This window comes from Leopardus geoffroyi, chromosome A1 (assembly GCF_018350155.1).
Source record: "Leopardus geoffroyi isolate Oge1 chromosome A1, O.geoffroyi_Oge1_pat1.0, whole genome shotgun sequence".
Taxonomy (NCBI): domain Eukaryota; kingdom Metazoa; phylum Chordata; class Mammalia; order Carnivora; family Felidae; genus Leopardus; species Leopardus geoffroyi.
The window spans coordinates 184,952,508-184,980,472 of record NC_059326.1 but is presented as its reverse complement, the minus strand read 5'-3'; the positions used below and the strand labels follow the sequence as shown (position 1 = coordinate 184,980,472).

Below are 27,965 nucleotides of genomic sequence, written 5' to 3'. Positions count from 1 at the left end.
TTTGTCAGATTTAGGTGGCATATGTACTAATCATAGTTTAATTGGTCTCTCCTGGTCTGTGTTGGTACAGGTGTGATGCAAATAAAACATATATGTGCAATGGAAGTGATTGGAATTATGGTCAACTGACAGGAGCCATCAACCTTTCAGTGCTCGAATAGCTGGTTTATTGGATAAGACAGGACAATTACCACAACTGGCCTGTCAAGATGGTTAGAGCTCCCTACAGGCATTGAGGCAGGTGTTTGTGCCTTCAGTTTAATCTCTTCCTTTCTGGTTCCAGGCTGGATGCAGCTCTTGGCGCCAGCAGAAGTGTTTATACAGAAATGAGGGTCACCTGGATGCCCAGCCCAGTGGATCTGTGTGCTCATTGCCAAACAAGGCATGAGCTCCCTGTAATGCAAGCTCGATTTCTCTGGGGTAAAGGTAATCTGACTTGCAATCTTTTTTGGATCATCTGTGTGTTTGATTTAGTAGAGTTGTAGAAATTGAGAATGCTTTTCATTAGCTCCAATGGACCTTCTAGAACCTATGTTGTTCAATCTCTCATTTTACAACTGAGGATTCAGGGTCTCAGAGAGGTTAAGTGGGTGCCCCAAGCATGGCCAATCAGCAGGGAGCCAGGACGAGGTTTTAGGGCTTCTCAGCCAGTGCTGATTACGTCACCCACAGCTGCTGTTTTGAGCCTGTTTTCATTACCTGTCAGCTCCTGTTTATAGGAGTTGAAGCTTCAACAGCCTCTAGAGATTGGAGAAGCAAAACAGCTCCAGAAGGAGAAGTTGTGAAGAACTGTTTACTTCTTTAATGCCTCTTTGTCTTTCTGCAAGGATTTGTGTATCTCATCTCAAAGCATGTTATTACATGCGTTTCTTGCTTAAAGTTGTTTGAGACCTTTGACAATTCTGCCATTCTAGTTCATATATTATGATTGATCATTACAGTTTTATTTCATGGACAACATGTTTGGTAGTATTATTATTCATATTTTTAGAGATACTAAAACTAGGTTTGAGGACTATCTTAATAACTTTCCTAAGGTCACTTAGGCATGGCAGAGCTGAGCTTTGAACATGAGACTGGCCTCCACCAAACCTGTGCTGTTGACCTCATCATACATGATCCTGCAGAGCACCGAGTATTTGTTTTTAAAAAATTTTTTTTAATGTTTTTATTTATTTTTGACAGGGAGAGAGAGAGAGAGAGAGAGAGAGAGAGAGAGAATGAGTAGGGGAGGGGCAGAGAGAGAGGGAGCCAGAATCTGAAGCAGGCTCCAGGCTCTGAGCTGTCAGCACAGAGCCTGATGCGGGGCTAGAACTCATGAACCATGAGATCACAACCTGAGCTGAAGTCTGACGGTTTACCGACTAAGCCACCTAGGCACGCCCTGAGTATTTCTATAATAGTTTAACTTACTCCCAGAAAAAAGGCTCAGCCTTGGGAGAATCTGTTTCTTAAGGATAAGAGATTTTTCTCAAAACTCCTCTTTCATGATGAAGATTCAGATGAAAATTTTCTTATTCGAATGTGTAGCCTGAGCATTGTTTCAGTGATCGATATAGGCTCAAACTTGGGGTTACAGAAATGGGTCAGGGTAGCGGAAAGATCTAGAAGTCTGGGTGATGGTACAGCCTTCTTGAGAATCTCTGTCAAGAAAATCACTCTTAAGTTGTGTTAGATGTCATTTCATCCTCATCTGGAAGTAACTTAGTTCCTCTGATTTTTTGGCAAAAATTGGTCCTGGCTATATTTTCCGTATTTGTCACTTTCCTTATAGAAATAAAGTCCTTGCTACTTGGGTCATTTCTGTCAAAACTAAACAATTTCTAGGCTAGTAAAAAAAATGGAGCATTACTGTTTTATGGACCAATTTGTAAAACTGTCAACTTTCTAGATGGTATTTTTTTATTTGTGGATTTTTCTCAGAAAACCCCATGACTTGAAACAATATTTATTAATTTATTTTTTTACAGTTCATTTCATACCTTTAACCCCCTCCCCCCACCCCATGATATCCTTGTGACTATAAACAATTCATCCAGTTTCTCTTATTCTTATTTCAAAGAGCAAAGGGGACAAAGGTGGTAGAATGGCTTAAGAAGAGTCAAGTTCTGGGTGGCTCAGTTGGTTGAGCATCTGACTTTGGCTCAGGTCATGATCTCACGGTTCATGAGTTTGAGCCCCACATCAGACTTTGTACTGCCAGCGCAGAGCCTGCTTTGGATTCTCTGTCTCTTCTCTCTGCTCCTCCCCTGCTCTTGTTTTCTTCTCTCTCTTTCAAAATAAACAAATAAACATTAAAAAAAAAAAAAGAAAGAAAAGTTAAGTTCTGGAATAAATGGGAAATTGGAAGACACCACTCAATTATTGGTTTAGGAAAAATGCTTCCAAATCCTTGTTTGAATGGCAGAACTGAATGTGAAATTTGGGAGGTGTTCTAATCCAGATAGTTTTCTTATTCCTTGCAAGTCTACGTTTTCTTCTTTTCTGGAGGATGGAGACAGAAAATGAGAGATAAAAACTTAGTCTTCAGTTAGCTTCATATTGTACAATAACTCTATTCCACCTATGTTTCACATATATTGCTTCTCATAATCACAAGGTAGCATATTTGAATATACAAATGAACATCACCATCTAGATAAAAACATTACAGTTTCAAAGCTTGGGGTACATATGCAAAAAACTGTTGCCCTGTATAGGGGTGTCATTGACATTGTTGTCCTTTCTGCGAGGAACTTGTTCAATGCCTAGGTGCACACTTTCCATGTACCTATAAAGTCTGAACCATTTCTTTTTGCCTTTTTTCCCCCTTTCTGTTTTCTTCTACAATATTATCCAACATGTGTTCTGTTTTCCTTTTCTTAATTTTTTTTCTTTTTTTTTAAGTAGGCCCTACACCCAACATGGGGCTTAAACTCACAACCCTCAGATCAAGAGTCTCACGTTTTACTGGTTGAGCCAGCCAGGCAGCCTCCTTTTCTTTGGTGTAATTCTCTGTTCCTTGGTTGGCAGATAATTTTATAAACTAAAAGGGTTTGTAATAAAACTTTTAATAGGATGAATGGAGGGTTTAGATACTTGCCCAGAATTTATCTTTACCTTTTGATATAAGAAAATTGGATTATTAGTTTGATTGAAGGGAGGAGTTTTGTTATAATAAAGGTTACATGAAGGAGGAGAGGCAAAAATGATGAGGGTCTTGTTTTGTCTTTCTGCTTCATATAATGGAATGGGTTTGAGTTCACTTATTAATGGGTCCCTGGTCAAAAGTTGCTATAATTTCTTTAAATGTTTGTTTATTTATGTTGAGAGAGAGAGAGAGATCACGAGCAGGGAAGGGGCAGGGAGAGAGGGAGAGAGAGAGAATCCCAAGCAGACTCTGTATTGTCAGTGTAGAGCCCAATAGGGAGCTCAAACTCACGAACTGTGAGATCATGATCTGAGCCAAAATCAAGACTTGGACTCTGAACCGACTGAGCCCCATTTTTTTTTTTTCTTATAAGAGGCTTCAGGGATTCTGTGCCCAAGCAGTGGTATTTCAGGCCTACATGTCAGAGTATGGCACAGAATAGAAGAGAGGGAAGTCTCTAAGCACTGTTTTGGCATCTTTGGAATTGACATCTTGGAAAATTCTCTGCTCTTCCATGGATACTGCCACTCACAGGGTGGGTGTGGTCGGCAGTTGCTGACGAGAAGCCCAGAACACCTATGGAGGCAATTGGCACAGAGAGGGAGAACATGACAATTTTGTGTAAGGGCTACAGTTGACATGTTGGTTCATGAGTACATGTGAGGCATTCCATTGGCAGTAACAGGGACTGGGGAATGTATTTAAAATTTTTTTTAATGTTTATTTTTAAGAGAGAGTGGGGAGGAGAGGGGTGGAAGGGCCCAGAGAGAGAGACACACAGAATCTGAAGCAGGATCCAGGCTCTGAGCTGTCAGCACAGGACCTGAGGCGGACCTCCAACTCACAAACCATGCGATCATGACCTGAGCCAAAATAGGACGTTTAACCCACTGAGCCACCCAGGCACCCCATGACTGGGGAATATTTTAAGCACACCTGAGAACCATTAAAATTCAGGAGTCAAGTAATTTGTTATTTTTGTGAGGGAAGAGTTGGTCATACTCAAGTTACATGTTAATTCATAAAGTCTGGTGAGTGTCCAGAACTGCGATGGTCTGAAATTTTACCCTACTTGCAAACTAACAAGTCAGCCCATGACAGTTTCATAGATACTGGCTGAAGATATGAGACTCCTGGGTGGAGACAAAAGACTTTACCATTTATAGCTGAGCAGGCAGAGCTCCACAATCTCATTGGTTCCCCTAGACCCCATGTCCCATAGGATGATGCAGAGGAGGCCCTAGGGGAATATTATGCATGCATTGGGCTTATGTCACAGTTGAGGAATGTCATGCTTAGGAAACCCCAATTTTTAAAAAAGGGCTATTGGCAAACCTGACCAATCTTTGCCTTGGAAGGAGATGTTATCTTTCTTAAAGTGGTCAGAAAACAAATCTGTCCTCTGTTTCAGAGGAAAACTGACTCTATCTTCCAAGGCTATTTGCTATTCAAACATCCTTGACAAGACGGTCTAGGGAAAAAACTGTCAGTGCCTGTGTTCTGAAAACTTGCATGAAAGTAAGAGACCCATGAAGAATTCTCCCCAAATATGTTCCAAAGACCCACATTTTTATAATTTTTGGAAGTAGATGATGCCTGAAGTCAAAGGAATAAAGCCAATTATGATAAAACAAGAGGAATGTTTTGGGGACATGCCAGTTTTTTGTTCACCAAGTCATACCCACTGAGGCTTTTCCTCCTGTGACCTGTAACTTGGATACATTTTCCAGGGGAGATACCTCTTTTATTGTTACCTAAATTCATCTGGCATGGATGTTTAGGATCTGTCCACAATGCTGATAGATTTCAGCATTAGGATGCAAAGGAAAGGCTTCAGATGAAATGTTCCAGTGTCCATTAAAGAGTAGTGACAGGGACCAGAAGATATCTTACCATATCCTGTCACTGTATAATATGCTAGATTGCTTCAGCCGATTAACTAGGGAGTAATGAAAAGTCTGTGTGTGAGTGAGTGACTGTATGTGTGCTGTGTGTGCGTGTGTGTGTGTGAGAGGGAGAAGGAAGAAGGGAGAGGGAAAGAGGGGAAGAGGGGAAAAGAGATGGAGAAGAAGAGGGAGAGGGTTACCAATCACAGCTTATATTGAGAAAGAGCATGTGCACTTATATGTTTTGACACTATTGGGCTAGTGTCGTTCACGTGAAAGGCATTTTTAAAGCTTTAAACTTATTCTGTTATACTTTCAAGACCTCTGAATGATCACCCATGCTTTTTGTATGGTGATTTTATTTGGTAAACATGGAATTAGCCTCAGAAACAAACCCCCTTAATTCAGACATCATTTAAGTCGAGGGCTCAGTAATAAAGAGTCTGAAAGATTTTGTAGGTAGGTAGGAGAAAAGAAGTCAGTCTTTTAATTACATATTTGAAAACAAAGTGAAAGAGGGAAAATGATAAATAGTTTATAGGAAGAGGCTTTTAGGCTTTTTCAAAGCTAATTTATTGGGAATTCTTTGGCTAAATTGGAATAAATGTATTATCAGAGAAGCTCTATCGAGCACAGTGTGATGGTAGCTTAATCTGACTGTGACTGTATCTCACAGATCACTGTACCCAGTCAATACTCTATTATTGCAAGTTAAGTGGTTTGCTACAGTATTCCACACACAGGGTATTAGGAGCTCTGTTCCCTAATTTCCTAAGCAATAATGGTATAAGCAGTATGCATTTTTTATTATAAAAACTAACAATTGCCTCCACAGAGTTAATGGTTTTTTATATACTGTTGGTACCCAGGAGATTCAGTCATAAATCAGAGCAAAATTAAATGTAAAATGTACTAAATTTTGGCAGAATTAGATTTTCTTTGCAGAGGCTGAAGTCTTCAGTTTTCCTTGGAATCAAACTTTGGTTTTCTTCCTGGTGCTTTTATTTTCATTTTATTTAAATGAGTGTGTTGTTTCCTGATTAAAATTGATTCTGAATAATTATACCAACAGTAATTCACAGCATGAGCCTGGGCAGCATTCTTTATAGCTCCTGGAGGCTGTCTTCATCCAGCTTTTCTGAGCTTGCCAGTTTTTCAGTGTTAACTATATTCTCTGTGCAACAGGGTTATGAACCACCCAACAAAGACTGTAGAGTGCAGGATCACTCCTCCTTTCAAATGGCTGCTGTTTTTACAGGTTGGGGACTCTGCGCAAGTCAGAATTTACTTGGTGAATTGCTTATTTACTCATTTCACAGTAAATAGTAGGGAAGAAAGGACAGTGGTTTGGGGTGCCTGGGTAGCTCAGTCCGTTAAGCATCTGACTTCCGCTCAGGTCATGATCTCATGGTTTGTGAGTTCGAGTCCCACGTCGGGCTGTGTGCTGACAGCTCAGAGCCTGGACCCTGCTTCACATTCTGTGTCTCCTTCTCTCTCTGCCCCTCCCCCACTTGTACTCTGTCTCTCTCTCTCTCTCTCTCTCTCTCTCTCTCTCAAAAATAAATAAATGTAAAAAAAATTAAAAAATAAAAGGACAGTGGTTTCTCTTCATTAAGATACTTGGTTAGGATTGTTAGTTTCCATGTATCGGGAGCTGGTGGCCCAGGAAGGAGGGGGGGGAGAAGTGGGTTACTCAGAAGGCACGTGAGTGTTTGGTTCAGACTAGAGGTAGAATTAGAGCTGCTGGTGGGTGATAGGAACAGGACGTTAAAAGTCAACACAGTCAAGCTTACACTCTAATCTCTCTTAGAGGTCTCTCTTTTGCTCTTGCTTCGTTTTTCTTTATGCCATTGGACACTTTCCTGCCTCTTTCCACTTGTGCAGAATATGGTGGCATCACAGGGTCCCAGACTGCACATTCTCATTCTCAGTGACCATTCATTCCCACTCACTAGGCCAGAGTCAGGCCCAAAGGCCTTCAGGAGCTGGGCCACATTTCGGTTAATAGTGAGTGATGGGACAGTGGCAATATGCAGAATGCAGTTCTTGCTTAAAAGCATTCAAATTAAACAATATTAATGGCAAAACTAAACATAGCCACAGTCTGCAGACCAAATGTAGTGTTGAGGCTACATTTAAGATCCCTTGACCAGTCTTTATTAGACCATTTCCCAAATTCATGGGACACCTAGCTTTGTCGGCAGAGATGAAACTAAGATGAGGCAGTAAGGCCTCGGGTGTAAAATTTAAGGTGATGCCCAAAAATATCAATAATACAGATAAATAATATTTCAATGTAATGTTTTTGTTTTTTATTTATTTTTGTTTTTTAGAGAGAGAACATGTGAGAGGAGGGAGGGGGCAGAGAGAGAGAGAGAGAGAGAGAGAGAGAGAGAATCCCAAGCAAGCTCCATGCTCAGCATGGAGCCTGACATGTGGCCTTATCCCACCACCCTGGGATCATGACCTGAGCCAAAATCAAGAGCCAGATGCTCAACTGACTGAGCCACCCAGGCACCCCTCAATGCAATGTTTAAAAAAATACAAATTGGGGCGCCTGGGTGGCGCAGTCGGTTAAGCGTCCGACTTCAGCCAGGTCACGATCTCGCGGTCCGTGAGTTCGAGCCCCGCGTCGGGCTCTGGGCTGATGGCTCAGAGCCTGGAGCCTGTTTCCGATTCTGTGTCTCCCTCTCTCTCTGCCCCTCCCCCGTTCATGCTCTGTCTCTCTCTGTCCCAAAAATAAAAAAAATAAACGTTGAAAAAAAAATAAAAATAAAAAAATACAAATTAATACAAAAAACTCCATGATGAACAAAATACAAAATTATAAATATAGACAGGATCACTATTGCTGATTTTTCCTTTTGCCTCAAGCTCCAGTATGGCTCACAACAGCATGGTTCACTAGGTGTCTACTCATAAGCCAGTCAGTTATGGACAGGAGAGGAGTCCCATCAATACCTTGTGGGTGGAGGAGTCAGTTGTCAGCAGTAGGGATATGCGCCAGGCAAGCAGATCCCAAAAGATGTCTCTAAAGGATGTTAGAGAATAATACTTTGTTCTGGGATACAGACTTTATTAGTCAGCTGGCCATAACACAATACCATAGGCTGGGTGGGAATCTAAGATCAGGGTGCCAACGTGTTTGGCATGATTCTGGTGAGGACTCTCTGGCTTACAGATGACTGCCTTCTCACTGTGTCCTCGCATGGCCTTTCTTCTGTGTAAGAATGTGGAGGCAGAGAGAGAAGCCTAGCTTTCCTTTCCCTATCTCTCCCTATAATCCTATCATAAGGGCCCCACCCTCATGACCTCATCCAACGTTGATTACCTCCCATCTTCACATACCATTACATTGGGGTTGGGGGTTCAACATGTGAATTTTGAAGGACATGAACATTCAGTCCATAACAGCTCTACATATTAGGGATGTGCTCCAAATATTCTTAATTCCTCTTTGTAGTCTTCCTTGGACTTCCTATGTATTAATCACTCCTTACTTTTAAAAAATCTAGTTATCATTTGACAATTGTGCCAAAATATAAACCCAGTAAAGTAAGTTAACATTTTGTCATTGACTTCTTATTCCAAGTTAGTTGCCACAGGAGTATCGTTTTACAAAGCTGAATTAATCATTAGAAGAATGACTCAGATTTAACTAGAAGATGAAGTTTGGGTGCTTAACCATTTCTGAAACTCCTGGGACCTGACCAATAATTACACTTCCCATCCGTAAGAAGACAGAAACATTTAGCATATGGTTTTTCTTTTCCATATAAAATCAATCAGAATATGTCACTTTATGGCTTAGTGTAGTTAGTCAAAATGTTGTGCCTAGTTCTTCTAAATGTAAATCTCCTAAAGACATTTTTCAGAAAGTTCTGTCAAATTATTAAATGACAAGAATGTTGGTAGAGAAAATAAGTTCCTTTAGACGTCTTATAGGAATTAAAGAATTAAGAAATTCTTTTTTTCTTTTTATCTTCCCCCCCCATCTCCTTAGGGTTTTTTTTTTTTCCTGGTTTTGATGTTCAAACACCATATTGGAAAACATTTAAACTGTGAATATAATTCTGCAAACACTTTGAGCCATGACAATATCTGTCCTGGGCAACCTCGTATCAAGCTGGCAAAACAGATCTTGGAAAAATGGGGAAGTATTTTTGTTTTCAGAATGCTTTATATGCAATTCCCCAGAAACAGTTCAAAAAGATAGATACTCTTTTCTAAAAGGTTGCTGTTTTAGTACTTCCCAACTTATAAAGGTTGGAATTTCCCACTGGCTCAGCGGAGAGATTTGTATCAGTTATTTTAGATTCACTTAATAGCACATTTGTGTTTGAGATGAAGTGTGAGTCCCATCAGACAAGTTAAGATTGTTCTTAAAAATTGGCCTCCTTCTCCCTCCCCCCATGTATACTCAGATCTAAAGTAGAGTCTTCCAAATGTTTTTCCACAGCTAGGTATGACATCCTATCTTAAAACAGCAGCAATAGCTGCTGTTTCTTTTTGTAGAGAACATGGCTGGGTATATAGCAAGTGAGTCTGTCAAGACCGGTGATTTTTCAGTTCTTTAAGTGAAGCCTTGATTATTCCCCCCTCCCCTGCACCGTACTGGTATAGATGGAAGTGAGGAAGGTGGTAACACATAGAAAAGTACCTCCAATGTTTGTATAAAATGCAGTAACGCTTGCCTAATCACCTGTGACTTCAGTATAGTTATTGCATTTTGTTTTTACTTCTGCATTCATCATGTTCTATCCTTTTATTTTCCCTCCTGCTTGTCACCTTATTATGTTTTTTTTTTTAATTTACTTTTTTAGAGCAGTTTAAGGTTCATTGTAAGATAGAGGGGAAGATAAAGAGTTTTCCCATATACTCTCTGCCCCCAAACCTGCATAGCCTTGCCATTAATTGATGAACCTACATTGACAGATCATAGCTACCCAAAGCCCATAGTTCACTCTTGTGTCACTCTATGGGTTTCGATAAATGTATAGAGACATGTTCATTATAGTATCATACAGAGTATTTTCACTGCCCTAAAAATCTGTGCTCTACCTGTTCACCCCTCCCTGCCTACCTTAAACCTGGCAACTGCTGATCTTTTTACATGTATTATAGTATAGCTTTTTCCAGAATGTTATATAGTTAGAATCATAGCATATGTAGCATTTTCAGATTGGTTTCTTTCACTTAGTAATATGCATTTAAAGTTCCTCCATATATTTTCATGGCTTGATAGTTCATTTTGTTTTGCCACTGCATAATATTCCATTGTCTCAGTATACCACATTTTATCCTTTTACCCAGTGAGGAACATCTCGGTTGCTTGCAAGTTTTGGCAATTATGAATAAAGCTTCTATAAACTTCATGCGCAGGTGTTTGTGTGGACAAAAGTTTCAAGTCCTTTGGATAAATACCAAGGTGAGCGATTGCTGGACTGTATGGTAAAAATATGTTTAGTTTTGTAAAAAACCATCAAACTATCTTCCAAACTGGCTGTACCACTTTACATTTGCATCAGCAATGAATGAGTGTTCCTGTTCATCCACATCCTTATCAGCATTTGGTTTGGTTTTGGAATTTGACCTTTCTAAATAGGTGTGTTGTGGTATCAGGTTCTACCTTGTTTGGCTCTTAGGTTTTACCTTCTCTGCTAGTTTACATGCTTCTTAAAGGCAAGGGTTATGCACATCTTTTTATCTTCAATCACTCCTTGTGTAATCACTTGCATGTAAAGTTCACTCAGAAGTGTGCCAAAAGACTGAAGATGCTGAATGTGTTTGAATTGGTTACAAGTTCAGTTACAAGGAAAGGAATCATTTCTTGAATAAATATGCCAAGCATTTGAAATACTTGCACTTTTCCTGTTAATCCTCACAATAGTCCTATGAGAAAGACAAAATTATTCCTACTTTGCTAAAAATGGACAAACTGAGGCTTAAAATAGTAAGTAAATTACCTACCATCAGTAGAGTCAGCTAGACCCATGGTTCTAAACCAGGTCCATTTGCCTAAAGCTTCATTAGGCCATTAGGATGGGCTGCACCTGCAATTAGAGCCAAGATCCCAATGTTAGATGCCCATGGGGCCAGGTAGACAGGGTAGGATGCTGGTCAGGGGGGAGGGGTTGGGGTAAAGAAGTGGGCAGTCTCTACTTAGCTCTAACCAACTATTAAACATTTTTAGAAACAGGAATCCATAAATCTGGATTTTGCAAAATCTTCCAAGTTTTATATTTTGGCACCTAATTTAATAATAATACTTGTAAAAGTTAATATAGGTCTGTGGGCCAGATTTAGGCCACAAAAGAAAAGTTTCTAGCTGTTGTATTAAAGAGTAGTTTTTAAAAAAAATTTTAATGTGTATTTATTTTTAAGAGAGAGAGGGAGAGAGAGAGATAGAAGAGAGATGGGGGGTGAGTGGGGGAGAGGCAGAGAGAGAGGGAGACACAGAATCTGAAGCTAGCTCCAGGCTCCAAGTTGTCAGCACAGAGCCGGAGGCAGGGCTCAAACTCCTGAACCTTGAGATCATGACTTGAGCCAAAGTCGGACACTTAACTTATTGGGCTACCTGGCACCCCTTGAAGAGTAGTTTTAAAGGGTTGCAACTCCTTTTCCCCAAGTATGTATTGTGATCCCAAATGATGTAAAGTATTGCCTGTCAAGAAAAATTTAGAGAGCTGTCATTAATAGTTTACTCTTTTTTGGTAGGTAAAATGTTCACAGATAATACTTGTTAAGAAGTAGTTACCTATCTACTACTCAGTGTGGAGCCCAGAGTGTGAATGACGATGGTTACTATTTTACTTACTGTAGTTGATATGAAGTTCCGATCTAGAACTTCATGAAAATAATAAAAGCATTTATTGAGTTGTGAACTGATGCTGCATACTAAACTATACATAATTTTCTAAGTATTTTATGTAAATATATGCACTCTCCCACAAGAAATTACAAATGACATGCATATGTAACCATATGTAGCTTTGGTGTTAATTACTAGTTGCCCATTATGAGTATGTAGATGAATCCCTTTGTTAGAAGCAGCTAGAGTGATCTCTTGTTCTTCCTCTTGGAGTTTTCTATCTATTGTTTTCCTGATCCAGGTCACCAGCCTGTTTTATCTTTGTCACTGGCCCAGAGTATTTGAGTCTCTCTTTTGACATAGTGTTGATAGGATAATCACAGAAAAATTCTGTCTTTCTGTTACATCTCTTGCAGTTTGCATCTGCACAGAGTTTAGTTGAATTTTTATGCTTTAACAATGTTTATTCCTAGCAGCTCTTTCAGGACATGCTGCAGGGAGGTGAAGTCCCCTCACTGTCATTGTTGGCCTCTAAATGTCCCCATTGGGCACTCCTTCAGACAGAGACATTTCATGAGACTCCATGATTTCTATGTAGAAAAATAGAATGTCTTCTAGGATGCTGCTAAGGCTCAGATTTGTCAATATGTTCTTTAATGATCATGCCCCACCTTTCATTGTAAATATGTCTACTTTCCTATTGCAAGGATATTTCTTGTCCCTGTATTTTTCAAGTTTTCCTGCTCTTTATTTTTTTCATTTTTTAATTTCTTTAATGTTTATTTGTTTTTAAGAGAGAGAGAGAGAGCATGAACAGGGGAGGGGCAAAGAGAGGGAGACACAGAACTCGAAGTGGGTTCCAGGTTTTGCATGGTCAGCACAGAGCCCAACGCAGGGCTCAAACTCACAACCAGTGAGATCATGACCTGAGCTGAAGTCGGACGCTCAATGACTGAGCCACCCAGGCGCCCCTCAAATCTTCCTGCTCTTTTAAAATGGTGCGTGTTCTTTTACTTTAGTCCTGCTTCCCTTTCTTCTGCTCTTCTTGTTTTGCTCTTCCAGAGAAACCACTTTAGTTATTTTAACTTATTTTGGAATTTAACATCATGCTTCTAAATAACATGCTTTTATTGCTATTTGTTGATTTAAAAATTTTAAGTGTTATCTATGCAGTTTCAAATAAGAAAGCTCAAGGAAGATTTAGCTCTATTTCATGCTTGATCCCTACCACAAAATGAAATCTTATTTTTCCAATAAATTTAGTTGAAATTTGTTAGATTGGCATTCCAATATGCAATGTATATATTATTATGGGTTTATAGGCACTGTTCACAATCAAGCCATTTAGTATGCTCTGATGTATTTTTCCTAATGTTCTGAAATTTTCACATTGATGTGTTTTGATGTACATTTATTTTCATCCATTTTTCTGGTAACTTAATATACCTTTTTAAATTTGGAAGCTTATATCCTTCCATTATGGGAACTTTCTTGAATAATAATACTAATAGTTCTTGTTTGGATGGTTCACTTATCTCTATTTCTTTTATTTTCTTATTCATTTAATGATGTTGGACCTCCTGGACTATATCTCTAATGTTATTATCTTTTCTTCCCTATTTTCTTATTTTCAGTTTCTATATCTTTCTGTTATGATTTACTCTTTCCTCCTTTGTCTCCTCTTATGTTTTCATTGGGTTTAGTTTGCTCTCTCTCTCTCTCTTTTTTTTTTTTTTTTTCTAGTTGCCTGAAGTGGAAAGTTAGGTTGCTGACTTAAGGTCTTTCTTCTGTTTTAATATAGATTTTTATAGTTATAAATTTCCTTTCTTGTATTACTTCAGCTACATCCCATAAATTTTGGTATGTTGTATTTTGTTTTCATTCATTTTAATGTATTTTTCTAATTTTCCTTGTGATTTCTCTTGACCCATTAGTCATTTAGAACTCTATTGTGTGATTTCCACATATTAGTCAATTTCTCTAATGTCCTTTTGTTATTGATTTTTAATTTCATTTCATTGTGGTTGGAGAACACGTTTTGTAAGATATAAATCCTTATACATGTACTGAAAGCTGTTTTATGGTCTAGCATATGGTATATCCTGGGGAATGTTCCATGAGCCCTTAAATAATTATATTTTTCTCTTGTTGGGTGGAAAGTTCTATAGATCTCTACGTGGTCTAGCTGGTTAATAGTGTTGTTCATTTCTTCTGTTTTCTTGTTGATATTTTGTCTAGTTATTCTATCCATTGCTGAAGGTGGGGTTTTGAATCCTCCAACTATCTTTGTTGAATTGTGTATTTCTTACTTCAATTATGTTAGTTTTGACTACATTTATTTTGGGGTTTTATTAGTTGAATATATTTATAATCATGTCTTCCTGATAGATCGACTTTTTTATCATTATAAATTGTATTTGTGTTTAGTGACAATTTTATCTTAAGGTTTATTTTGCTTGATATGAGTATCACTCTAATTTTTTAATTTAAATTTCTATTTAAATTTTAGTTAACATACAGTGCAATATTGGTTTCAGGAGTATAATTCAGTAATTCATCACTTACATACAACATCCAGTGCTCATCACAACAAATGCCAATTTAGGACCTGTCATCCATCTAGTCTGTCTCCCATTCACCTCCCTCCATTAACCCTCAGTTTATTCTCGATTGTTAAAAATGTCTTGTGGTTTGTTTCCCTCTCTCATCTTTTACACCTTCCCGTATGTTCATCTGTTTTGTTTTTTAAATTCCATATATGAGTGAAATCATATGGTATTTGTCTTTCTCTAACAGACTTATTTCACTTAGCGTAATACACTCTTAGCTCTATTAGTGTCATTGCAAATGGCAAGATTTCATTCTTTTTGATGCCTGAGTAATATTACATTATATGTATATGTGTGTGTGTGTGTGTGTGTGTGTGTGTGAGTGCACAGTCGATGGACATTTGAGCTGTCTCCATAGTTTGGCTATTGTTGATAATGCTGCTGTAACATCAGCGTGCATGTACCCTTTCAGATCTGTATTTTTGTAACCTTTGGGTAAATACCTAGTAATGCAGTTGCTGGATAGTAGGTGTATTTTTAGTTTTTTGAGGAACCTCCATACTGCAGACCTGCACTGTTGCTCTGGGGGAGGATCTTGCTGTGTTTTGTCATTTGCCGGCTCCTGTGAGGAAAGCAGTTACATGACCATGCAGTGGTTCAGAGTTTATGGCAAAACAGAGCAGAAAGCCAGCATCCAGCTTGCTGCCCTCCACCTGAATCTCTGCTGCTATGCCTGGGAAAAGTGCAGCACATTGTCACCACCCTTCCTTCTTGTGATGCAGGAGTCCTCAGACCATGCTGTCACTCCTGGGGTTAGGCCTGCTTTGCCACCTTTAGGCCAGGCATGTCCCCCATGGTAGAGGACTTCTAGAAATTCAGATTTTGTGCTCTGCTGCTTATAATACTTTGCAGTAGCTTCTGTGAGCAGACTCCCTCCTCACTGCCTTATCCATAGCTATATCGCTCCCGAGTCAGCTCTTTGCACCTCCTACCTTCCCAGAGGAAGTTGCTTTTCTACTTGTAGACTTGCAATTTTTGTTCTCTCCAACATCCAGTTGCTTTCTTGGGTGTTTAGAATGATAACTATCTAGCTGTTTTAAGGATGTTTGAGGGATGTGTTTTGGGATGTTTTGAGGGATGAGACAAGCTTAGAGTCTTCCTACTCCTCTGCCATCTTAACTCCTTCTCATCACTCTAACTTCTTTTGGTTACTCTTTGCATTGTATATCTTTTACTGTCCTTTTACTTTCCAGCTATTTGTGTCTTTGGCTCTAAATTATATTTCTTGTATCTCTTGATCTGTCAATCTCTGACTTTTGATTGGAGTGTTTACGCCATTTACATTTAATGCGATCACTGGTAAGGTAAGATTTATATGTGCAAGTTTGCTATTTATATCTTTATGTCTTTTGTCTTTTTGTTTCTCTGTTTCTCCATTGCCGTTTTGCTTAGTGTTAATTAGGTTTCTGAGTATACCATTTGAACTCTCTAAGGCTGCTTGTTTCCACTGCTCCTGTTTTTGTTAGACTCTTATTTTCAGAGCTATTGCAGAATTAGGTAGAGGGTGATGGGAATAGGCTAAGTTAGAATACCACAAACCTCATTGTCCTTATTGAGACTCAGATGTTTTCATTGAATAAAGAATCCTTGAATTGTTTTATATCATTGGTTAATTTCTGAGTTCAGAATAAGTTTGTCAGTTTTTGCCAGTGTTCCATTGCTTTTATGGGTGAGAAAATTTTCAGATATCCTTTTCCACCATTACAGAAGTGCTTTCAGAGATTCCTTAAAATCTATTTTCAATTCCTTCTTTTGGCCATACTTATTCTCTATTATTATTATTATTTTTAAATGAATATCTGCTCTTGTTTCTTGTACACAATGGCCAGGATATTTTATCTCTCTGAGGATATTCACATAAGTTAAAAAATTTTCCCCTACATTATCTCTATTTCTTCCAAAATGCTTTAGCTTCTTCATTTTGTCTTCTCTTCTATGTTACAACTCTCTTCAGACAACAATGGCAACTGTAGTAGCAGACATTTATTGAATACCTACTATATGGTCATCACTCTTCTAGTGCATTATACATATTAACTTACTCAATACATGTTAACTTATTTCATTCTCACATTAAATATTAGAGGTGAGTATTATCAATTCCTCAATTTTACACATGAAGAAGCTGAACTATAAAGAAGGCAAATAACTTGCCTAAAGTTACACAGTAAGAATTGCAGAGTTGGAATTCAGGTCTAGTCTAACTTCTACATCCTCTTTCTCAGATGGCTCATCCTTAGGTTATCTGTTTATGTGTCCAGTGGAGCTATGAACATTCTGGTCATATGGGTGGGACTTATTGACTATGTAGGTGTCATCTGTGAAGTAAATTGGGTTTTTCTTGGCTTTTCTTATTTCTACTTTATATTGCTAGCTTTTCCTTGTCTCCTAGTTAATTATCACTAGTCCATTAGCTTTTTATCCTCTAAATTTTTTTTTTCTGTTTTTATTCTCATTTTTTTTTTCTTTCTACATGTATGAGTTTATGCCTTATGGAGGAAAAAGGTTTACTATCATTTTAGTAGGGCTTTGGGAAAAGCCAGAACTAAATGCATGCTTTCACTACACTGCCCTTTTAATCATTTTAAGCATATTTTTTTGAAAAAAAATCTGTTATCTGAAGTTCTTGGAAGTCTAGTCCTTCTGTTTATATGCTGATTTAACATGAATACTAGATTTTTCCTCTTCAGCTCTATAATTTTGTTTTGCATGTGCATCCTCAGTGGGAGCTTTATCTATGGGATTTCTGTGTGATTTAGGCTGAGTTTTTCTTCATCTAAATAAGTTTCTCATTTTCTCCTGCTGGGTGCTCCAGGATGTCTTTTTATGTTAATGTCATGCCTTAGGAATATAGGACTCTGCAAGGAGAGTGTAAAATAAAACCAAACTCATGGGATTCTGGTTAAAAAATTTTAGGGGGGTTCCTCCCCTCCTCATGCCTGAAATGTAGAATTGCACCAACCTCCTCATTACATTTCTTTTCCAGTGAGAACACCATTTCACTGAAAATGCAGTCCTCTAAAGTTCCTGGATTAAGGACGAGGGTCTCATTTCCAGCTTTCTGCTTCTCATAGGTTCCAGGTCTTATGTAGTATGTGGTCAGCTATTAAAATCAAAGCCCCTAGGCTGAGACCAGACCCATCCCTTCCCCAATCACCAAACCAGGATAACATGATACTATCTCACTGAGTTTTATCTTCATTTTTGACCTCTGGGTATTTCCTGTACTTTTATTTGAGTTCAGACATGTATTTAAAAGGATATTTGTGATATTTTAACCAGAATAGCTATATGTTTTATAGCAGAAGATTTCATGTTAGCTGATCTGATATTGTTGCCTGAAGTCCTAAAATTAACTTTTCTTGTTGAATTACTTCGTGTATACCCCATGAATGTTATCCTCACTCTGAAAGTGTGTGTCCATTATATCACTGCTAAGACAAAGAATGTATTTTCCCCAGCTTCGTTGAGATATAATTAATATGTAACATTGTATAAATTTAAGGTATATAACATGCTGACTTAACACATTTGTAAGTGGCAAAATAATCACCAGCCACTATAGTGTTAGCCAACACACCCATTATATCACATCATTACCATGTCTTTTTGTGGTGAGAACATGTAAGATCTACTCCCTTGGCAACTTTCAAGTATATAATACAGCATTATTAACTGTAATCACCATGCTGGACATTAGATCCCCAGAACTTATTCATCTTATAACTGGAAGTTTGTTCTCTTTGACCAATATCTCCCCATTGCCCCTATGACCTAGCCTCTGGTAACCACCATTATAGTTTCTGTTTCTGTAAGTTTGCCTCTTTTAGAGTCCACATATAAGTAGTATATAACATTTACCTTTTCTCTGTGTGGGTTATTACACTTAGGATAATAAGGTCCGTCTGTATTGTTGCAAAAGGTGGGGTTTCCTTCTTTCTCATGGGTGAATAAAACTCCATAGTATATATACCACATCTTCTTTATCCATTCATCCATTGACAGACACTTAGGTTGTTTCCATATCTTGCCTATTGTGAATAATGCTACATTGAACATAGGAGGGCAGATATCTCTTCCATTCTTTTAGATAAATACTCAGAAGTGACATTACTGGATCATGTGGTAGCTACATTTTCAATTTGTTTGAGGAATCTTCACACTGTTTTCTACAGTGGCTGTGCCAATTTACATTTCCACCATCAGTGTTCAGAGGTTCCCTTATTTCCACAAACTTGCCAACACTTGTTCTGTCTTGTTTTGAGGATAGCCATTCTAACAGGTGTGAAATGATATTTCATTGTGATTTTGATTTGTATTTCTGTGCTTAGTACTATTGAGTGCCTTTTCATGTTAAAGACTATATTTTTAAAGTAGCCTAATGGAATTTATGACCAGGACAGTAGAGGTAATAGTTTCTTTATATTTTGTGCTGGCAAGACCTAACTAGAACATGACATTGTGTTCTGGATACTGCACTTTACAGAATATTAATAGACTTGTGATATGTCATGACAGGGACAGTTAGCATAGTGAAACATTGGGATACTATGTCATTTGAGGATGAGTTTATTATTTTATTTTATTTTATTTTATTTTATTTTATTTTATTTTATTTATTTTTAATGTTTATTTATTTGTGAGACAGAGAGAGACAGAGCATGAGTGGGGGAGGGGCAGAGTGAGAGAGGGAGACACAGAATCTGAAGCAGGCTCCAGGCTCAGAGCTGTCAGCACAGAGCCTGACGGGGCTTGAACTCCCAAACCGTGAGATCATGACCTGAGCTGAAGTTGGTCACTCAACCAACTGAGCCACCCAGGCGCCCCAAGGATGAATTTAAAACTCAGGGAGATTTAGCTTGGAGAAGGGAAAATTTGAGGGGGTATGATGAGTTGTGTTGTGGAACACCAATTAGATTTATTCTTTGTATCTCCAGAGGGCTTTATAATAGGCAGAAGTTATAGAAGGAGATAAATTTTTTTAACATAATTTATTGTCAAATTGGCTAACATACAGTGTGTACAGTGTGCTCTTGGTTTTGGGGATAGATTGCTGTGGTTTATTGCTTACATACAACAACCAGTGCTCACTCCAGCAAGTCCCCTCCTCAATGCCCATAACCCATTTCCCCCTCTCCCCACCCCGATCAACCCTCATTTTGTTCTCTGTATTTGTTCTCTGAGTCTCTTATGGTTTGCTTCCCTCCCTCTCTGTAACTATTTTTCCCCCCTTCTCTTCCCGCATGGACTTCTGTTAAGTTTCTCAAGTTCCACATATGAGTGAAAACATATGATATCTGTCTTTCTCTGATAACTCATTTCACTTAGCATAATATCTTCCAGTTGCATCCACGTTGCTGCAAATGGCATGATTTCATTCTTTCTCATTGCCAAGTAGTATTCCATTGTATATACAAACAACATCTTCTTTATCCATTCATCAGTTGATGGACATTTAGGCTCTTTCCATAATTTGGCTATTGTTGAAAGTGCTGCTATAAACATTGGAGTACATGTGCCCCTATGAATCAGCACTTCTGTATCTTTTGGATAAATTCATAGTAGTGCTATTGCTGGGTCATAGGGTAGATGTATTTTTAATTTTTTGAGGAACCTCCACACTGTTTTCCAGAGCGGCTGGACCAGTTTGCATTCCCACCAATAGTGCAAGAGGGTTCCCATTTAGAAGGAGATAAATTTGGGCTTGATATGAGGGAAACTTCTTGCTGAATTGAAGCATCTGTGCAAGAAAAGATAGCCCACCTTCCAGATGGGTGATGACTTTCTCATCATTGAGAGGGATAAAACATAAGTAGGCATTATCTTATCTATAATAGTTAAGATCTCAGACTCTGAAATCAGATTATTTGAATTCAAATTCTGGCTTTATAATTTATTAGCTTTGTTGCCATGGCAAGCTATTTAACCTCCGTGAGTTTCTCTTTGCCTATCTGCAAAATGCCATCATAATGGTAACTGTGTCATAAGGTCACTGAGAAATTTAAATGGGGTAATACATATAAAGTTGTTGTGATGGTGCATGGCACAGAGTAAGCCCTAAAGAAATGTTTATCAATATCATTATCATCTGCCAATGATATAAAGGGGTGTCTAAAATAAAAAGAAATCACAGGACACTGGAGTTGTGAATGCTTTATTAGTTTCCCATGGCTGCTGTAACAAGTTACCACAAACTTGGTAGTTGAAAACAATAGAAATTTATTATTTCATATTTCCAGAGGCCAGAAGTCTGACATCAGTTGTAGTGGGCCAAAATCAAGCTATCTGCAGGGCTGCATTGTCTTTGGAGGCTCTAGGAGAGAATCAGTTCCTTGCCTCTTACAGCTTTTGGTGGCTGCTAACATTTGCTGGCTTGTGGCCACATCATGCTTTTCTCTGCTTCCATGGTCACATTGCCTTCTCTTCTGTGTGTAGTCAAATCTCCCTCTGTCTCCCTCTTGGAAGGATACTTGTGATTGTATTTAGGGTCCACCTGGGTAATCCAGGACAATCTCATTGTTTCAAGGTCCTTAATTTAATCATATCTGCAAAGTTCTTTTTTTGCCATATAAGACAATATTCACAGATTCCAGAGATTAGGACATGAATGTCTTTGGGGGTCTATTATTCAGCTTACCACAACAATCTTTGTGGACGCCAAACTATCTTCTTTGCTCTGAGAACACTCTCTACTACATCCTGTGCAAATGTCCTCCAGTTTCCCCTTGAGTAATATCAGTGTTAGGGAACCAATATCATTGGCTGTTAGACTGTACTATAATAACTTTTAACCCCTTCCAATTCTCAAGAATCCATGCTTTTGGAGTCATTGTTTTTAAGTTCTTTTTGCGATCTGGTTTTATATTTGTTTATGGTCTCTTTGTACAATGTATATAAAAAAAATGTGCTAAATTGAGGTCAATTTACCCAATCCATGCCTGAACAATTATTGAGGCTTCATAGTGACCTGTAACACTTAAAATGAGGAAAGTATATCAATCAAAATTTTATGTTTGCAAATGTTCAAAACTAACTGAGTGAGGTGCCTGGGTGGCTCAGTTGGTTGAGCATCTGACTCTTGATTTTGGCTCTGGTCTTGATCCTAGGGTTGTAGGATCAAGCCCCACATTGGGCTCTGCACTGAATGTGGAGCCTGCTTGGGATTCTCTGTTTCTTCCCCCCTGCCCCTCTTTCCTGCTCTCTCTCTTTCTCTCTCTCTCTCTCAAATTAAAAAAAAAAATAACTAAGTGACTAAAGCAGTGATAGGAATTTATTGGTTTATATACCAGAAAAACCCTGGAATACATATAGCTTCAGCTGGATCCAGGTACTGAAATGGTGACTTGGTTGCTCAGGAGTTGGTCTCTCCATCTCTTAGTTCTGTATGAATTTATTTAGCGAGCTAATGCTAAGATGACAAGATGATCACCAATGACCCAAGCAACTGCTATCTTCTTAGACATCAGTGGAAAAAGCTTCATTTAAAACAAATATTTCCAGGGGCACCTGGGTGGCTCAGTTGGTTAAGCGTCCGACTTTGGCTCAGGTCACAATCTCACATTCTGTGAGTTCGAACCCCATGTTGGGCTCTGTGCTGACAGCTCAGAGCTTGGAGCCTGCTTCCAATTCTGTGTCTCCCTCTCTCTCTGCCCCTCCCCTGCTCACGCTCTGTCTCTCTCGCTCTTAAAAATAAATAAACATAAACAGAATTAAAAAAAAATATTTCTAGAATTTGCATTCATTGGGCTAGGCCAACCTTGAATTGAGCCAGCCTCAATAAACTCCAGGGACATTGAGTAAAGAATGATGGTCTCCCATAAAATATTAAAAAGGCACTATCAGCAAAAGGGAAATATTTGTTGGTCAGGCTACAAAAACAGATGTACTATGCAAAGCATCACATGTAATATGCAAAACATTACATATGCTATATGTAATCATAGTTTCAGTGGTACGTTTTGCTGGAGGCTTATGGAATCAATCCCAGCACTCTATAGTTGTATGTCAGGCTCTGTGTACATTTGTTTGTTTATATTTTAGATAAAATTTACCAGATGGGAGAAATCCATTGGTGATGCCTAGCTGGCTTGGTGGAAGTGATCAGAGGATGTGGGTAAATTCATCTTTGAACAAATGAATTAAATATGCACAGTAAATGGTTTAATGCACAGCAGGAAAGTGGCGCCTAAGCGTTGGGGAAGAAAGCAAAGCCAGCAGAGCAGCAAGCCTCGCGCAGTTACTCCTGTGGTCAGGTCTGAGAGGTGGCGATAGCCAGGAGGCTAGCAGAGTGCTTTGTAGCACAGAGCTTGTCTGAGTGTGCAATATGTTACCTACAGCTGGGTCTGGCATAATCATCCCTGACTAATGGGAGGTGAGAGGAGGGGGTTCAAGTGCTGAATAAATAAATTACTTAATTACATATTATCAGAGAGAAGAACAGATGGTCAGCTTAGCCCATCTCCTGATGCCTTTGGCTTCAGAATGGAGAGTAGATCTCATGAGACTGGAGCAGGTTGGTCTCTTGATTATCTTTATCTGCTGGTCCTACCAGAGGTTCATGGTGTTCAGGAATAAACAGGCCTCATATCCCCAAGGCTGGAGGGCACTGGGTGCTCCAGTGCCCATTCTGAACTAAAGCTGGGCAGGTCTAAACTACTCGGCATTTTCTACTTTGTTAATTTTGGCACCAGATGGAGGTAAAAATGCATTTCATTTCCTGTAAAATGGTTGAAAAGTGATTTTCAATTGAGAATCTAATAAAACGTGAAGGGGGTAGTTGAGCATTTATTTTATGTGCTCAGGAGTATCTCCTATCATGTCAGACCATACACTTGTTTTCCTTGGCTTTCGATGTCCCCGTGGAGAACCCACTTTTTCTGTGTACCGGTTGCTCTGGTGTCAGAGGGAAGGGTGGCTGAGGTTGGATTCTGGAAGCACCATGTTTGTTTTCAGATGCCTCAGTTTGGCATGGGAAGGTCTTCAGAGAGGGTGGCTGGTTCCCAAATGCTGGTATTGGGATGGTTGCCAGATTGGCTGCGTTGGAATCACCTATGTTGTTTATTGAAGCTATTTGTTCTTTAGCTCCAAGCATAGAGATTCTGATTCATTAGGTCTTGGATAGGCTCTGGGAATCTGTGTTTCTAAAAAGCTCTACAAATGATTATGAATTAAGTTTGGAGATCACTGTATCAGTTGGGTGGCAGGAAATGGAAAGTCTCTTTGAGAGGTTATTAAAGACACTTTAATAACCGCTTATTTACAAAGGTGTGAGCAAGTTTAGGGGGAACTGTTAAGGGATGATGAGCCATCCTAGCAGTAGTAGGAAATAGGTGCAAGGGGAGGAAGTAGTTACCAGAACTTGGTGGGACTTATAGCTGTAAGAGAAGACCCCTGCACAGGCACCATGGACAGCCATTGTCACCCCATCCTCTGGCAGGGAGGAAAACTTCTCTCTCCTTTGGCCCTTTGATCTCTTTCTAGTGCTTTTCATTGGCCAGATCCATAGGGCCAGGAGTCCAGGAGATGCAGTCTATAAAAGTCAGACTTCTGAGACACCAGACAAGATGGAGAAGGCTGGAGAGTGGAACTGAAGGAGCAGATAAAGAATATCTAGCACATGTTGGTATAGATATTTTCTAGTTACACATTTGTATCAATATGGGAATGGCAAATATGTGGATGTGTTTTTGTTTACAGACACATTTTTTTTGGGGGGGGTATGAAATTGCCTTCTCAACGATTTCATCATAGAGACCAGAAACTCTTAAGGAACATGGCTGATATCTTTAGAATTATCTTCCTGTGCCCTGCCCATGGTTTAGCCAGTTAATATTCTTTCTCTGGAAAGGGCTGTAAGGAGAATATTTTGGAATATTACACATTTAGACAATGTTTTGGAAGTTGTGTACCTGGTTGGCAACTTTACATTTAGCAATATATTTTTGGGATGCTCTGTTCTCTCTTATTAAGTTATTGTGGCTCTATCGTTCCATATTCTGTGAATTTATTTATACTTTATAGGAAGCTGTTTATATTTGTAACCAATACGATCTTCATGCTGAATATGTCTCCTTAAAGAAACCACCTTTCTATACTTCCTAAAAGATTGAATTTAGTTGTATTGCTCTTTTTTTTTTTTTTGGTTTTATGTCAGAAATTTATTTCACTGTATTCGAAGCTTGCATAAATGCTTATTTGTGAGTATAATGCCATATCAGAAAGATTGGATTAATTTTGATTACAGTGTGTTGCCTGTGAAGATTTGAGCATATCTTAATATAGCAGTAAAAAAAAAAAAAAACAAACTTTATAGGAACTGTCCATGGAATCCCTGGAGATTTATCTACAGCTTCTGTTTTAAGACTCCAGCTCCTTCCCCCCGCCCCAGTGAAGAAGTGTTTGGCATGTAGAGTCTCCCTTCATGATGCAAACTAACAGCTCAAAGACAAAGTCTTCCACTACAGCTATTCATTAGGTCTCCTGTGTCTGGTAAAGAGGACAGTTCTGGTCTCACACCAATAATATGCATACTGATTGCCAGCATCTTTTAGTACCTAATGTGTCCTGGGCACCTGACATACAATTTAGTTCTTCCAGTTGCTCAGGAAGAAAGCTTTGGAGTAAACTTTGAATCCCCCTTTTTTTTTTTCTTCACATACCTATATAAATCTACTCCAGATTGTCTATAAAACAACTCCAGAAGTCTCTACTTTCAAAATATATACAGAATCTGGTCACTTCTCACCACGTGCAATGCAGGGTGCTAGTTCAAGTCACCATCATCTCTCCCCTGGATTCGAGTAGTGACCTCCTAAATGCATTGCCTGTGTCTCTCCCTTCTCCCTTCCATCTTTTTTTTCTATAGAGCAAGCAGAGAAAGGGCTGTTAAAGATCAGATCATGTAGCTCTTCTATTTATAGCCCTCCAGTGGCACCCACCTCACAAAGTCATTACCATAGCTTCTAAGGTGGAACCCTATCTTTTCTTAACTCTCTCTCTGACCTCATCTCCTTTTGCTCTCCTCTCATTATATCTACCTACAGCATACTTCTGCCTTTGTAGAGGCCATTCCTTCTGCCTAGAATCCTCTTCCTCCATTTTTTTACTCTTATTTCATTCAGGTCTCTTGAAATATGACCCTCTGAGAGAAGCCTTCTCTGAATACTGTATATATAGCAACCACCATTACTCTCCTTTCACCGCATTGTGTTCTTTTTCCTTGTATTACATATCAGCACCTGACATATTTACCTGTTTGTTTCTTCTGCACGCAAATTAAAGCTTCTTAAAGGCTGAGACCTTTGAGGTCCCTGGTCTATCTCTGGCACCTGCTTTAGTAAATGGCACATGGATGGTGTTCATCAAATATGGGTTAAGTAAATGAGTGGATTTAGGAGTAAATCAATTATTCTTAAGAAATATATTATCTAGCGTTTAGCAAAAATAACTCAGAAAATTTTCATTTTAAATAATATTGTATTGAGTACTTACCTGATACTTTGCTAAGCATTTTATCAGCCTTATTGCCAATGAAGGATGTTTTGGTTTATTGTGAAGGAGGGGAATATGCGTATCACATACACACACATGTGCATGTGTACATGCAAATATACACATACATATATGTTATGTATGAGTGTGCATGTTCATGTATGTATGCATGTGTGTGAGTGTGTGGAAGAATGTTCATGCGCTTTGCATGTGTGTGCATGAGTATGAGTGTGTTTGTGTTTAAAACTTTTCTTGGCCCAGGAAGGAGATACCTTCCTACTCAATACTTCATTGGAAAATCTCCATCTTCTGTCCTAGGAGCCGGTGCCAAAGGTGGACATGGAAGAAGGAGACAGTGGGGATCTGCACATGAATGAAGAGACCTGAATGTGGAGTATTAGAGAATTTATTAAAGGATTGGACAGTTTTCCTTTATGGCCTTTGTGAAGCCTCGGAGTTACTAACTGCCAGTGCAATATGGTATCACAAAGATAACAGCCATTACTAGAAGTTCAGTTTTCTATTCCTACCTTGGAAAGCAGCAGCTTAACAAACCCAAGTGGTCAACGTTTATGGTACTCCTGTCTTTCTTCTAGGACCCTTTGAAATATATGTCTTTTGAATTTAGTTTTGCTGGAAAAATCTGCATCCAATTTGAATGAAATTGAATATGTTTCAGGGCTCAAGCAGCATGCCTTCCATCTGAAGCAAAATGGAGATGAATTTCAATTAGATGTTCCCATTATAATCTGTCTCCACCTGTAGTTTTCCATAAAAATTGCTAGGAAGTGTGGTATAATGTATGATCAGGATTTGCCCACTGGCAGCAGTGTCCCATTATCTTAGCAAAAAGCACAAAATAATTAGTCTGATGCATATAGATAGCAGCTTCTTACAGCGAGTGACTTTAATTGTGGTGAGTAATATATACGGAGTTTGAAGTATTATATATTTCCCTCCCAAGAAGATACCAATTACTAATTCAGTTGACAAAGTAACAATATTTCAGAAGATTTAATGCAAACTGAACATTGTAGTCAATAGCCACTGTAAAATGTCCATTTTATGGTCTTATTTTTGCCTGAGCTTAATTTATGGTAATTTGGTAGTTGCATATAGCCTGGAAGTATGCTGTTGGCTTGAATTAGTACTTGGGTATTGCATAAATCATACTGAATGTGTTGGCATCATCTAATGCCCTTCTTTCTCCTACATTTGGAATCCTTCTTATCTTGTCATTTCTCTCTCCTCAATCCTACCTGTAAATTCATGGGGCTCTAAGAGCTCAGTATTTAGGAGATCACTTCCTCATAGAGTAGCATCTTCCAAATGCCAGATAGAGTTCTGTGCTTCAGACGGAGGGAATTTAGCAAAAATTTTTTTTGTGGGATAGAGTATTTGTATTATCCCACCTTAAGTGCTTTAAAGGAAAATACAATTCCCTCTCCCTGTCCTATTTGCCTCTAAAATCCATGCTAATATAAAAGGCAAGGTTTAAAAGTATTATATTATTTGAACTAATTTTTCCAGTGCTGGTTTATATTAGTTTTTTCAATTTTGTTTTTTAATCTGAAACATAGGACAAATATGCCAGCATGCTCTAAGCTCACAGGTAATCTACCTGGGGACCTAAATAATATGAATCATCCAACTGTATGGTAAGATTTAGTTTAGGTGACTGGGCTTCAAAGAAATACATTGGATGTTTCAGAACTAATGAGATAATTGCCTATGTTCTGTTCTTTTATACTTGTTGATAAAGATTTTGAATTTTTAGTTGTGGTTAGTCGTTTTTAAAAATGATTAAAAATTTTAAGTCAATAAATGTCACATAGACATCTAATTGTGAGCAACCTCATTTTAAATGTTGTAGGAAACCATGTTTTAAAATGTAGGTTCTTCTCTTGAACCCATAAAATCATAATACAATATTGACATCTCTTCCTAAGTTGGATAACAATATTCTTCTAATTTAGTTACACAACTCTCTTCCTTTACTTATAATCATAATAGTTAACATCTGTACATAAATTATACTG

General features: G+C 38.5%; 1 long non-coding RNA gene across 1 annotated transcript; it reads left to right on the top strand.

Annotated features, from left to right (window-relative positions):
* Positions 1 to 14: 14 nt before the first annotated feature.
* Positions 15 to 27,643, top strand: LOC123611065. The gene is made up of 2 exons (XR_006718405.1): positions 15 to 426; positions 26,245 to 27,643. It is a non-coding gene; the product is annotated as an uncharacterized LOC123611065 (long non-coding RNA).
* Positions 27,644 to 27,965: the final 322 nt, after the last annotated feature.